Consider the following 13,784-nt stretch of genomic DNA (forward strand, 5'->3'; position numbering starts at 1 on the left):
GCAGTGGTTTTTTATGGGGTTGAGCCATAACTTCCAAGTATAAATTCCAAGGAATTAATGGTGTCCCATCCTTAATCCAATGCCTACCAGTAACTATGGACCCTGTTAAGAGCCCCGAGAACCCTGGGGTTTATCTGGCTAATAGAATTTTTCTTCTAGGGTTGATTTAATAAAAACATGTTTTAAGAAGTGCTCCCATCTTAGATCCAAAGTTCCATAAGGTTTTCCAAAAGCCCTGATGTAAATGGAAATGAAGAAATGCTACATGGGATGGTTAAAATTGAACTAGGAGTGCTGTTAATAAAAATGAACCCAATGAATGATTCTGCTTTGGAGAAAGAGATTCATATGAAGACATACACACATACATATCCACTTACAGCCACTCTCTCAGTCTGCTACTGGTTGTAGAACTGTCAAGAGAGGCAAGGCAGAAACACCAATGGCATCATCTAGACCAGTGGTCGGCAAACTGCGGCTCACGAGCCACATGTGACTCTTTGGCCCCTTGAGTGTGGTTCTTCCACAAAATACCACGGCCTGGGCGAGTCTATTTTGAAGAAGTGGCATTAGAAGAAGTTTAAATTTAAATTCCAATTGTTGTACATACTATTGATATTTGGCTCTATTGACTAATGAGTTTCTGACCACTGACCTAGACACATTCAGGTGGTAGCTGTTTTGTGGGCTAGGGGGTTGTCTGCAGCTCACCAGCACCAGTACAGTGCTCTCTCAGATGATATTTTTATTTCTGAAGCCTTATTAACATATCCCAGGCTCCAAAATGCAGTATATGATCCTTGACTGCAGAAACAAATTGCCAGCTGCCTCATAAAGGACAACCTCATTTAGCAGAAGGCAAATGCTAGCATAGAACAAAAGTAAATAAAGATTGCTACATATGCTCTAGCTTTCAAACTGGAAGGTGACAGTGATGAGAGGAGCAGAAGAGAGAAAGGATTAAACATAAAAGAGACCAGCTGCCAACTATCTGACTATTTTAGCAGTCTAATAATATAATACGGCAACAATGCCAATTAAAATGGCTGGTGTGAAGCTATAGATCCAGAGATCTTAAGGCTAAAGAAACCATGAGAGTCCAACAATTCATCCCCCACTGTCATATAAGGAAGGCTACTCTAAACTTCAATAAAGAGTGCTTTGTAAACTGCAGTGCTCTATAGAAATACATGGTATTGCTGCTATTCCTAATATGAGTCTATTCTTATTTTAGTCATACATTTATCAGAAGTCCCAATTCCTTCTGCATTTTTTTCATTTCTGATAAACAGAGTTGTAGTTGTTAGTATTACCGATGTTATTTTTATTATTTTATCTTTTATTTCTTTGAGAATCTTCAAACAGTTTATGCTGCCCAAACTGAACATCTTAGTGATGTAAAGCATGAATGGAATATGCCGTTTATTATAAGAATTAAACCCGAATAGGACTCACTTCATTTCCACCCACAGAATGCCAGTTGGATCGATCAAAGTTCTCAGATGTCCTGGGAACCCCATATCTTCATAGACCCAACCACTCATTAAAGGTTAGGGATGGAAGGGAAGGGAAAAAGAAATGGCTAGCCTTTCTTGTCAAAGAAGGAGGGCTCGGTCATGTGCTTTCAGTAAGTGGAATAAAAGAACAAGTTCTAAAGGGTCAAAGGGAGAGAGCATGAAGAGAAGCTTAAATGTCTGACTTCAGCACCCACCTTAAAAAGACTACTTCCTCCAAGTGAACTAAAATAGACCACCACTAGCTATTACAAAACCACCTAAGAAGAAAGGATCTCTATATGTGACCTCTGATTACCTTTCAACACTGCAGCCCTCCTAAACAAACTGGCACCAGAGTAAATGCAGCCAAGAAGAACCTAACGTTTACATTTTATGATTTCATTTCAATTTTTCATATAATTTTAGTAGACTTACTTTGTGGGTATAATTTAATTCTAAAGTATCTGGGAATTACATTTAGTCCAGTTGTGCCTGAAAAAAGGAAAGAAAAAGTAATTTTCCAGTTTTACAGATGCTTCCAGAATTCTGTCTGAAGATGGATTAATCTACAGTTACTCAGCTGCAGAATATTACTTCTATTCCACAGACTTTGTATATGAACTATTAAATCCATTAGATCGATAGCAGTTCCTCCCACCTACTCTTAAAGAGCTGATTTAATAAGAACACCATTTTCTTAGTCAGGGCTTTCTTTATTAAGGGAACACAGTCCTATGTGAATACAGTCAACATTTCCTCTTACATTATGACAACTTCATATAAACAGAGCCTGCGGCAGGGCAATGAGGCAAAATGTTGGGTGGTAAATAAGAGAATTTGTTTAAAAGACACCATAATGGGGCTTAAAACTGAACTTAACTTGCAAAGGTTAAGATAAAAGAAAACCAACATTAACCATTTGCTCAAAAAATATTGAAATGATAGGCACTAGTGGCATCAAAACATAGAAAAGGAAGTGTTATTTTCTTAAGTATAAAACTATTCACTATTAAATATTTCAATATCCCTACTCCCCTTCTGCAGCTGAAAGACAATAGTGGAAAGAAATTTACCCTTTTGTTCTCTCTGGACCTGCATATTAATAGAGATGACAATGACATTATGCCCATTGTTCTTGGTTTAGACAATATGAGCAATCAATGGAGGCCCCAAGATACAGGCAGCAGCTACTAAGCTCTCTCTTTCTCCTCTGAGCTTTTATACACAAAAAAGCATACAAGAAATCATAAAGTGCTACTTAACGCCCCAAAAATTAAAAATGGAGAAAGAGGGTGGGATCAATGTGTATTGTCTCACAAACATAGTTTCAAAGATAATTGGTAATGTTCTCTTTTTCCAAAGAAGTGAGGGTTAAATATAGTCCCTCAGTACAGAGACTGATTATCTTCAAGATGTGTAAATTATACATTACAGTTACATAACAGACTAAATCACAGTCATCAACAAAAGAACATTTGGCACAATTCTTGAATTTTTATGATTCTAGTTCATAAACAGAGCCTCAAAAAGGAGGCGGAAAATCTTACCTTTAAATCATCACTTTAAGCAGCCTCACACCTCATGACAGGTACCAAGAGTCCAAGGTGAATGGAAGATAAAGGCAATCATCTTCATTGGAGTGCAGAATGGGAGGGGGCTTTTTATTTTCAAGGTTTTCTTAAAATAACAGCCACTCCATTAGTTTTTAAAAACTGGAAAAAGGTCAACTACTCAAATACATGTAGAACTGTGTGTTTAAACAGCAACAACCTAATGTGACTTTCTGTCCCTAGGTCAAATTCAGTTGCTGAAGTCTAGTGAAAGAACACAAAAGACTTTAAAAAATTTGGGCACCACAAACCAAAGACTGGCCAAGAATTCTCATGCTTTTGATGCAGCTAAAAGGGCTACATGGCCCCACAGTGCCATGCCAGTGCCACCACTATAGGCAATTCAGAACAAGTCAGGAGCACTCGGCTAGCAACATGCTGAGAATGTCCAAACATTCTGCCTCAGTTCCTATGACAACACAGAAGCAGGAAGTCTGCTCAGGCTTATCAGATGCACCCAATTAACATTCATCTTGGACAAGCTCATCCTTTAATCTCCCATACCAAAACAGCTACCATTATTCTATAATACCAGTTAAGAAGTCATAGTGAGCTGAGTAAAGAACACCAATGGGGAGAAAAAAAGAGATCTTAACCCAAGAAAATGGAAGAAACCAATGAGGAATGCAAAAATCAAATCAACCCAGAAAGGACATTCTTTCCTTCATTCCATCGGGTTGTATCTCTTCTGCCACCAATTCAACACAATCTTCTCTCTGCACTTTGAATAAAATGCAAAAATTTCTCTTTTTGAAAAGAGACTGGCCTTTTAAGGATTTTTAGAATTCAAAGGCAATACTCAGAGGATTTCCAAGGGTCCAGAGCTCCAAAGAATCTATCAATCTTGATATATTTGGAATGACCGGCAATCTAAGGATGCCCTTACCCACTCCACTCAGTCTCAACCATATTTTAAGATGACTATGAAGCAGTCAATGTTGACTTAGATCCACAACAACCAATATTATTTGTGGGTCCCTGGAACACTGCCAATATTTCTTACATATAAGAGATTCTCAGACCAGAAAACAGTAAAACATATCATAAAGTGATTATCTTAAACTTCATAGCCTTGGATAACAAAAACAGTCTCTGGCTTATTTTCTGAAACTACTAATATGTTTCCAAGTAATTAAATACCAAAGTAATGCTATGACAAAAAATTAAAACTTCTTAGGTGTATTGGGACACAAATCTGTGTGTGTACCTTCTTAGACACAACCACCTCCATGCATGTGCGTTCTCTTTTTCTCTCTCAGTTGGTGCCTTACCCCTTTGGACTTGGATGAAATACCCCACGCAGGGCATGGGATCTAGCTTCCTGAGTATCTACAGAGGGCCTGGGTGAGGCAGGTTGGGAGTACAGAGGAGTTTGTTCCCAGGGATAAACCTCTATCAACTGTGAACAGGAGAGGAGACTGGAGGAAATCAGGCAGACAAATTCCCCCTTTCTTCCTCTTTTCCAAGGACAACTCCAAGCATACTTTCTCCTTAAAACCCTTTCAAAGAAATCCGGTTGGCAAGTGAACATGCTTGCTGAGTGATCTGCTCTGGCTCTTTCCAGCTTGTTATGAAGCAAGAGCTAGTACAATCCATCAAATCAATTTCTTTGCATCTTTCCTTGCTTCTCTTCCTTCTGCCTTCATCCTTACAGACCTGGACCTCTATCTCTCAAAGAAAGCATTAACATTTTAATCCTTACCTCCGGCTCTGTTTGCCAGAGAACCCAGGCTTAGACATTAGGATTAAAGGAATTTAATTCCAGAACTAAGAAGAAACCATTAAAATATGTACTTTTTTTTCAAATACAAGAAATCCTAGGGAGAAGTAGAAAAATATTAAGTACCTAAAACTTAAAAGGCCAGGGCAGATACAATATCAAATGTCACCAACTGAGAAAGCAGTTGGGTAGCAACGAGTCAAATACAGAATTTCTTCAATGTGCCCCACACTACCAACTTCAGAGGACAAACAAGATGAGGCATTTTCATTAGAGAACAATTCTGTGTAAAAGATGCTACCCGTTGCCTATACATTTTTTCTTTCCTACTAACAAAGTCCTGATAACATTAGTTTTGTCTACTCCTCTCCAATGTGAAGAGGTAATCCTGATCAGAAAGCACACGGTTCTGTTATCTTCACCAGTAATTGATTTGGGCTCGTTAATATCAATTAGTTCTAGTCATTGGCATCTGGAGATCTGTTAAGGAGCCTCTGGGAAAGGTTTCTTAGCTCTTTTGAGGAACAGAAGAGACATTACGGAATAGGGCTGTGATGCCTTGATGTAAGGGCCATCTTAAGACCATGAAAAGATAGAGCCTGAGGACAAAGTTGACAAAGAAATGATGGCAAGGATTTCAGAACCCCAATCCTTCCCTAACCTAGGAGGGTTGCCACCTGCAAGGGTCAGACATGTCTGGGGCCAACTGAGATGGCTCCCAGGTGCTTTATTTATCTTGCATGGATTTGTAGTGGGGCTCGAAGAGGATGGTGGGTGAGAAGAAAACTAAGAAGCTGGATACTGAGAAGAAACCTGAAGCCAAGAAGGCTGGTGCTGGCAGCAAGGTTAAGGCACGCACCTAACAAGGGGAAGCCCCACTGCAGCCGAAACCCCGTCTTCTTCCGAGGAATTGGCAGATATTCCTGGTCGGCTATGTATTCGAGAAAGGCCATGTACAAGAGGAAGTATTCAGCAGCTAAATCCAGGATTGAAAAGAAAAAGAAGGAGAAAGTTCTTGCTACTGTCAAAAACCAGGTGGTCGAGACAAGAATGGTGGTACCCCCGTGGTTAAAGTCCGCAAAATGCGTAGATATTATCCTACTGAAGATGTGCCTCGAAAGCTGTGGAGTCATAGCAAGAAACCCTCAGTCAGCATCTGGGGAAACTGCGGGCCAGCATCCCTCGTGGGACCATTCTGATCATCCTCATTGGGCGCCACAGAGGCAAGAGGGTGGTTTTCCTGAAGCAGCTGAGCAGTGGCTTGCTACTTGTGCCTGGCCCTCTGTCCCTCAATCGAGTTCCTCTGTGTAGAACACACCAGAAACTTGTCATTGTAACTTCCACCAGAACTGATATCAGTGGTGTGAAAATCCCCAAACATCTCACTGATGCTTACTTCAAGAAGAAGTTGCGCAAGCCCAGACACCAGGAGGGTGAGATCTTCAACACAATTTTTCTTTTTGAAAAAGACACAAAACATGTGCTATATTAATTAAAGAAAAAGTGATGAAGCATAGGTAGAGAGAGTAAAGAAATCATTACTGTGTTATATGAGGCAGCTTTCTAAAGAAAATGAAATAAGCATGCCTTTAGTACAGCATAAAGGTCTGCTGTCTAAATTCAACTAGTGTAATTTGACTTCCAGAAAGCTCTCTCCTGCAGATGTGAATAGTTCTGTCTGTCCAGCATCCTCTTACAAGTGGGAAGTACTGCTGCTTTCACTCTCTGAGCTCAGGGATGAGTGCCAGATCCAAAGTGGACTAGTCAGAACAATTCCTGGGATTCTTTAAATATTAAGATTTTTTTTTTTTAAGTGTCATAGCATTTGGGCTACAGGTGTGTGGATTTGTCAGAAGTCAGTGAATGATAACAAAATTTATGCATTTTCTTGGATGTCAATTTTACATTACAAGAAAAATGTAAACAAACTGAATTCTGAGTTAATAATATGCATGCTGAAGTACTTAGGGGTGTGTGTACTAATGTCTGCAATTTACTTTGAAATGGATTTTTAAAAGATGCACTGATAAAGAGGAGGATGATAGACATATGGGTATGTGATAAAGCAAATATGGTAGCATCCATACATGGTGAAACTTTTTCTTTGTATAATTTTCAAAATAACTTTTTTTTTGGAGAGAAAAAAAATTTGTTTACATTTTTCTTGTAATGTAAAATTGACATCCAAGAAAAAAATTTTTTGGAGAAAAACAAGGTGAATGCCCAGCTGGGTGTAGCTCAGAGGTTGAGCATCGACCCAGGAACCGAGAGGTCACTGGTTCGATTCCCGGTCAGGGCATATGCTCAGGTTGCAGTCTTGATCCCCAGTAGGGGGCATGCAGGAGGCAGCCAATCAATGATTCTTTCTCATCATCGATGTTTCTATCTCTCTCTCCCTCTCCTTTCCTCTCTGAATTCAATAAAAATGTATTAAAAAGAAAAACAAGGTAAAGTCCCACTCTGCTGGCAATGCTGTGAGCTACACAGCTCAGGAGTTATCTGTGGTCTTGTTTCCCACGGTGTGGAGGAAACTGTTTCAGAAAACAAACAATGTAGAAAGAGCCAAGAAATATGGAGTGGAGGGAGTTTTGAAATATCTGAGTTGTCCCTGACTTCAGCAGTGCCCCTTGAGGCCACTGCTGAAGTCAGGGACAACTCAGATATTTCAAATTGTCCTCCTCTGATGGCCTGATAGCCCACAACTGGCATCCCCTGCAGGCATCTTGTGGCAGCCATCTTGTGTCCACATGGGGGCAGCCATCTTTGATCCCATGGGGGTGGCCATCTTGTGTGTTGGAGTGATGGTCAATTTGTATATTACTCTTTTATTAGATAAGATTGCTTTTAGAATAACCAAGAAAAAGAAGTCATCTCTTTAAAAACTCACTACCATTAAATATTTTAACATAATATATCTTATGGCCTGGCCAGCATGGCTCAGTGACTGAACATCAAACTATGAACCAGAAGGTCATGGTTCGATTCTCAGTCAGGGCACATGCCAAAGTTATGGGTTTGATCCCCAGTGGGGGGGTGCAGGAGGCAGCCAATCAATGATTATCTCTCATCATTTATGTTTCTAACTCACTCTCCCTCTCCCTTCCTCTCTAAAATCAATTAAAAAAAAAATATATATATATATATATATATATATATATATATATATATATATATATATATATATATATATATATTTCCAATATAATAAAAGCCTAAATGCTAAGTATCTGGTAGTTTGTTCAACCAATGAAAGTGTAATATGCTAATGATATACTAAGGCTCCTCAACTGCTTGCTATGATGTGCACTGATCACCAGGGGGCAGACGCTCCAACCTGAAGGTTAGCTTGCTTCTGGGGTCCCTACAAACAGGACTGAGTGAGATGGGCTGGATACGCCCTAGAGCCTCCTGCAGTCCCTCCCCAGCTGGCCACCTTCCTGTGTCCCTCCCCAGCCCCAATCATGCACCGATGGGGTCCCTCAGCCTGGCCTGTGCCCTCTTGCTATCTGGGATCCCTTTGGGGATGTCAGAGAGCCAGTTTTGGCCGGATTCAACAAGGCAGGCCGAGGAACCGCACTGGTATACAAATTCATGTACTGGGCCTCTAGTGTGTGTGTGTGTGTGTATGTATGTATGTATGTATGTGTGTATATATATATATATGTATGTATATGTATGTGTGTGTATATATATATGTATGTATATGTATATGTGTGTGTATATATATATATATATATATATATATATAAGCTATGACTTGCTTCCTGAGCACCACTCCCACTATAAATGTTCTAAATCAGGGGTCTTCAAACTTTTTAAAGTGGGGGCCAGATCACAGTCCCTCAGAGAGCTGGAGGGCCGGACTATATGAACTACTAATCCCTACTGTAACACCTTGGCTGCGCTCACTGCCCAAAAAACCTGGCAGGCAGGATCAGACTCCCCTGGGGGCTGCATGTGGCCCTCGGGCCGTAGTTTGAAGACCCCTGTTCTAAATATTCATGAATGTTTGAATTCTTCCGTATATTCCCCAAGGCCTGGGAAGTATTAGCCCAACAGTTAAGATCATGATCCATGAAGCCACACTATTTCAGTTCAAATCCCCACTATGCCCTTATTTTTGGCAGCAAAACAAAATGTATGGTTTGGAGCAGATTAGTTCATCTTTCTTGCCTTAATCTGTCCATTAAGTGGAGAAATAGTATTTATAAGTTTGGGAAATAAATGAGATAATACATGTAAAACACTTAGAATAATCATGATCACCTTTACGAACAGCTTATCTGATGATGTTTCCAAATTTAATAACAGAATTTAACTCATTGAGTATTATTAACTTACTAGAGGCCCAGCATGCGAAACTGCTCAAGACCCAGACCCGCTGTGCTGGTGGGAACACAGACCCATCCGCATGAGCCACGGGCTCTACTGGGCCCTGCTAGCCCCGCGCAAGCCCTGGCAGTCCCACACAAACCCTCGAAGTCCTGTGCGAGCAGAGTCCCAGCCCACAAGAGGTGCTCCATGCACCTCCTAGCGAACGGCTGTTTGGTCATTCTGAGTTAGGGCATGATGGCCTTTTATAATATAGATTACTTTTCACTTCCTATTTATAAATACCTAGACTACCTTTGTCCTTTCATTCACACTTTTGTTTCCAAATACCTGCTGAAAGTCCAGGACTGTCCCAGGCAGAAGATGCCACTGCCTTAAGCAGTATTTCCCAAACTTTTGACATATGTGTACCCCTTCTATAATTTTCATAACGCTGAGTACCCCTCGTACTCATGAGAATGTAGAATTAGGCACAGCTAAGCACGGTGCAGTGGATATCCCCACCAAACTCTTCCCGTACGCCTGGGGGTAGGGGTACCACACTTTGGGAAACACTGCCTTAGAGTATGGGCCTCCTCTCTGAAGCTAAACCTATGGATTCTACCTTATACTTCACAACTAGTTTCTTGCCAGTTTGTTTCACCTCCTTCTCCAAATCCTGCTCTGTGTCTAAAAATGTACACATCTATCATAATTTTGAAAAAGAAATTCATTTGAACCTACTGGAACCTTCTTCTTCACCCAAACTTCTCAAATAAAACTCCTCAAATTTGGTTTATTATAGGTGACTGGAACTTCACTTACCAAGATTACTCATGGACTCCTTAATGCCAGGTCCAATAATTAGGTTAGACTTCATTTTGTTTCTTCTGTGGTCTCTAATACTCACTATGTATTTCTTTAATATAAGTGGTTAACACCATCTTAGTTTTCTCTCATTTCTCTGGCTGCTTTGTCACACTGCTTTCAAACAGATGCTCCTAAAATAATAGGCCTAACTTTTTTTATTCTCTCTCAAAGATCTTGATTCTTCCATAGTTCAAATATTAGCTCTAAGGAAATAACTGCCATACTTCTAACTCCAGCCCTGACTTCTCTCCTGAATTCCAGTCCTTCATTCCAACTGTCTGTCAGGCATTTCCCATTGGCCTTTCGATCTTATAAGCATGTCTGAAAAATGTGATAATCCCATCCCCAGACTGCTCCCTATTCTAATTTTCCCTCTGTACTTAAAGATACCAAATGATGGGGGGAAACTATAAGTCTATCAATTTCTGCTAATTCTGAAAATATAATGTTAATGTATCAGGCTAATCTTCCATTTTAACACAAGAACAAGCATATATCTTTTGTTTTCATTTCTCTATGAACAAAGAAAACATTAGGTATAAGATAAAATGGCAGACCTCCAAAATTTTTCTCCTCCCTTCGGCAAACTTTAGCTGGCACATGGCTACTCAACTGAGACTATATTTCCCAGCCTCCCTTGCCAGTAGGTGTGGCCAGTAGCTAAGTTCTAATCAACAGATTTTGAGTGAAGGTGATGAATAGCACTTCCAAGCCTTGATCTTTATACATTAGGTATACACTTCTTGTTACCATGGAATCCACCAGAGGAATCATGGAAGTCATGTCTAAAGGATGACAGAATCACCTTGCCAACCTAAGCCCCATGAGGTTGTGAGGGAGAGCCTACCTATCAGCCCTAGACTCTTCAGTGGGAGAAAAATACCTTCTATTTTTCTCAAAGGCATTGGGCTTTAATAATACAAACATGGATAAAATTAAACATCAGAACTGCATATTAGAACCTACAACCACTCTGCAAGTTCATAGTACTCAGTCACCAATTTAGAAGAAAAAGTCACCCAGAATGAATCTATTCCTACATACTTGATGCCTAGGAATTCATTAGTTTCTTAAGATAAAAAAGCAACTAGTGAGTCCATAATATTAAGCCCAAGAGATGAGAAAATTACAAATTACTTTGGGGAAATTAAGGGGTTTCTGAGGAGAACATGCATTGTCAACACTAGCAATAAAAAGAAAATGAGAGTGGGATGAGTGGAAGAAATAAAAGTATTGATTGTGATTTTAATTCTGAAATCAAGGTACATTTAAGGAGTGACAGGTGCTATCTACATAACATTCTTTTTAACATTTCTTATATATAAGCAGGAGTAATTTGGTATCTAAAATTATCTTCATCAGTTTTTTTCATCCAAGTCTATAGTCTTTTATTTAACAAATTTTAATCACTTGTAGCACATTTAACTAATATCAACAATTAATGTCAACAACTAATGTTGATATATTAGCTCAACCAAATATTAACATCAGTCTTATTTAATTATCTACTAGAGGCCCATTGCACAGATTTGTGCAATAGGTCTTCCTTCCCCTGGCTGCCGGCACCTGTTTTTCTCCAGCACCTGGGACCCAGGCCTTTGCTTTGGCCAAAGCCTTCAGTCTTCGCTCCAACCAGAGCACCACTCCTGTAGCTCCCTCCGCCCCCATCCCACATCCCCCACTCCCTCATAGCAGGTGTCTCACCCCGCCCAGCCACTCCGCATGTGCACCTGCATGCGTGCTGCCCAGAGATCTGGAGTGGTTGGGTTAATTTGCACTCACTCCTGATTGGCTGGTGGGCATTGCAAAGTGATGGTCAATTTGCATATTTCTCTTTTATTAGTGTAGATTTATTTTCAACCTTATTTAAATGTATTTATTCATCTAAACCAGTGGTTTTCAACCTTTCTTTTTTTAAATATACTTTATTGATTTTTTAAAGAGAGGAACGGAGAGAGAGAGTTAGAAACACCGATGAGAGAGAATCATTGATCAGCTGCCTCTTGCACACCTCCTACTGAGGATGTGCCCGCAACCAAGGTACATGCCCTTGACCGGAATCGAACCTGGGACCTTTCAGTACACAGGCTGACGCTCTATCCAGTGAGACAAACCAGTTTCGGCAGTTTTCAACCTTTCTAATGCCGTGACCCTTTAATACAGTTCCTCATCCCTTTGCACTCCGAACCATTCTGGACATTGGCTACCAGCTACTCTCGACGCTACTTTGCGGCGGAAACGTGCATTTACAGACCCTCGTATTATTTAGTATAATTTTGGAACCAAGTAACGTATTATAATGATATTGGACTTATATGAATTGGGTGACATCGAGGAATGTATATTTGCAAAAAAAACCAATATTTTATTGTTTATAATTTTGTACAGTATGATAAGTTTCTAATTGTTATTACTAACTGACAAGATGATATTTACCAAAATAGCTTTCACCAAACAATTTATTCACTAAGAAAAGAATCACTTTTCCGATTTTCTCACTCGTTAGATCTATGTGCACTGCTCGAAGCTTCAAACCAAAATGAGCTCAGCTTTGAAAATCTTTTCCTCCAGATGTAGACTTGTTTATTTGTACTTATATATCTCACTATACAGTGCGCGCTATGTTCGAAAACCGACCTTTCTTCTACAAACTCCCCTTATCGCTCTTTTCAAGTGGCGTTGCGAGGTGCTCGGACCGTCGTGAGCACGCATCTCACGTTCTCGTCCGACATAAAACCCGCTGACATTTCTTGTATATATCTTAGTAATTTTACAATATTTTGATTTAATTTCTTGTGCCATTTCAAGATAAAACGTCAGGGAAACATGCATGTCTCAAAAAGTTGCGTTGAAATAACTCAATTCCCCGTAATCACTAATAAACTGCAATGTCCCCTGAGAGGGGACATCCGAGTGATATGTTAGAATTCCGATGTCCCCTGAGAGGGGACAGTGGAGTGCAAAGAGTCATGTTGTGGTGACCCCCAACCATAAAATTATTTTCATTGCTACTTCATAACTGTAATTTTGCTACTGTTATGAATCGTAATGTAAATATCTGTTTTCTGATGGTCTACCCTGCTAGCGGTTCTCAACCTGTGGGTCAACTGCTGTAGAGCCTAAGACCATCAGGTCAACCTGGGGGTCACCACAACATGAGGAACTGTATTAAAGGGTCGGGGCATTAGAAAGGTTGAGAACCACTGCTCTAAACAAATGAACTCAGGGTTAACACTAATTTCCAAGATGGGTAGAAGTTAAGTAAAGAATCAAACTCTGGCGCCTGAATTCCTTTAGACAGATGGCTGGTCTTAAAGTATTTATAACCAGATGACCACTATTCTATTCAAAAATGATATTGTGTCACTGCCAACTTTAGATTATGTATGCTAACTGAAGGCAGAAGCACAGATAATCAAAAACAATCTGCAAATCAATTTTAGTTGGCTTTGAAATATCTATTAGTTTTTTCAAAGAGATTTATTTTACTTTTTCTCAGGATAATACGAAAAATGACTTGCATTCCCTGGTTCCAGCCAAATAGTGGGAGCATAATTGGCAGTTGAACCAATTCAACATGGGTATAAAAATTCACCACAGAAAAAAATGGAAAACAGACTAATTATAAGAGATAAATGAGACTTGATGACAGGTATTTAAAAAATAAAATATTTTAAAACATGATCTTGTATTAAGCTAAATATAGAATTAGACTGGAAGAGATACAAGCAGATAAAAGTTCTGTGCTATATTTGAATTCACAAGCTCAGGGAAATA

At 39.7% G+C, this 13,784-nt stretch overlaps 1 protein-coding gene and 1 pseudogene across 3 annotated transcripts in view; one reads left to right on the forward strand and one right to left on the reverse strand.

The window, feature by feature from the left end:
* The window catches only part of BTBD9 (BTB domain containing 9), a 411,421-nt gene that overhangs the window by 287,917 nt on the left and 109,720 nt on the right, over positions 1–13,784 (reverse strand). The window lies entirely within an intron of this gene.
* LOC311625678 (large ribosomal subunit protein eL6-like) lies at positions 5,594–6,318 on the forward strand (annotated as a pseudogene). Its single transcript has one exon. The product of its transcript is annotated as a large ribosomal subunit protein eL6-like (transcript).

The sequence above is a fragment of the Pipistrellus hanaki genome (assembly GCF_964339955.1).
Source record: "Pipistrellus hanaki genome assembly, chromosome: 7".
NCBI lineage: Eukaryota > Metazoa > Chordata > Mammalia > Chiroptera > Vespertilionidae > Pipistrellus > Pipistrellus hanaki.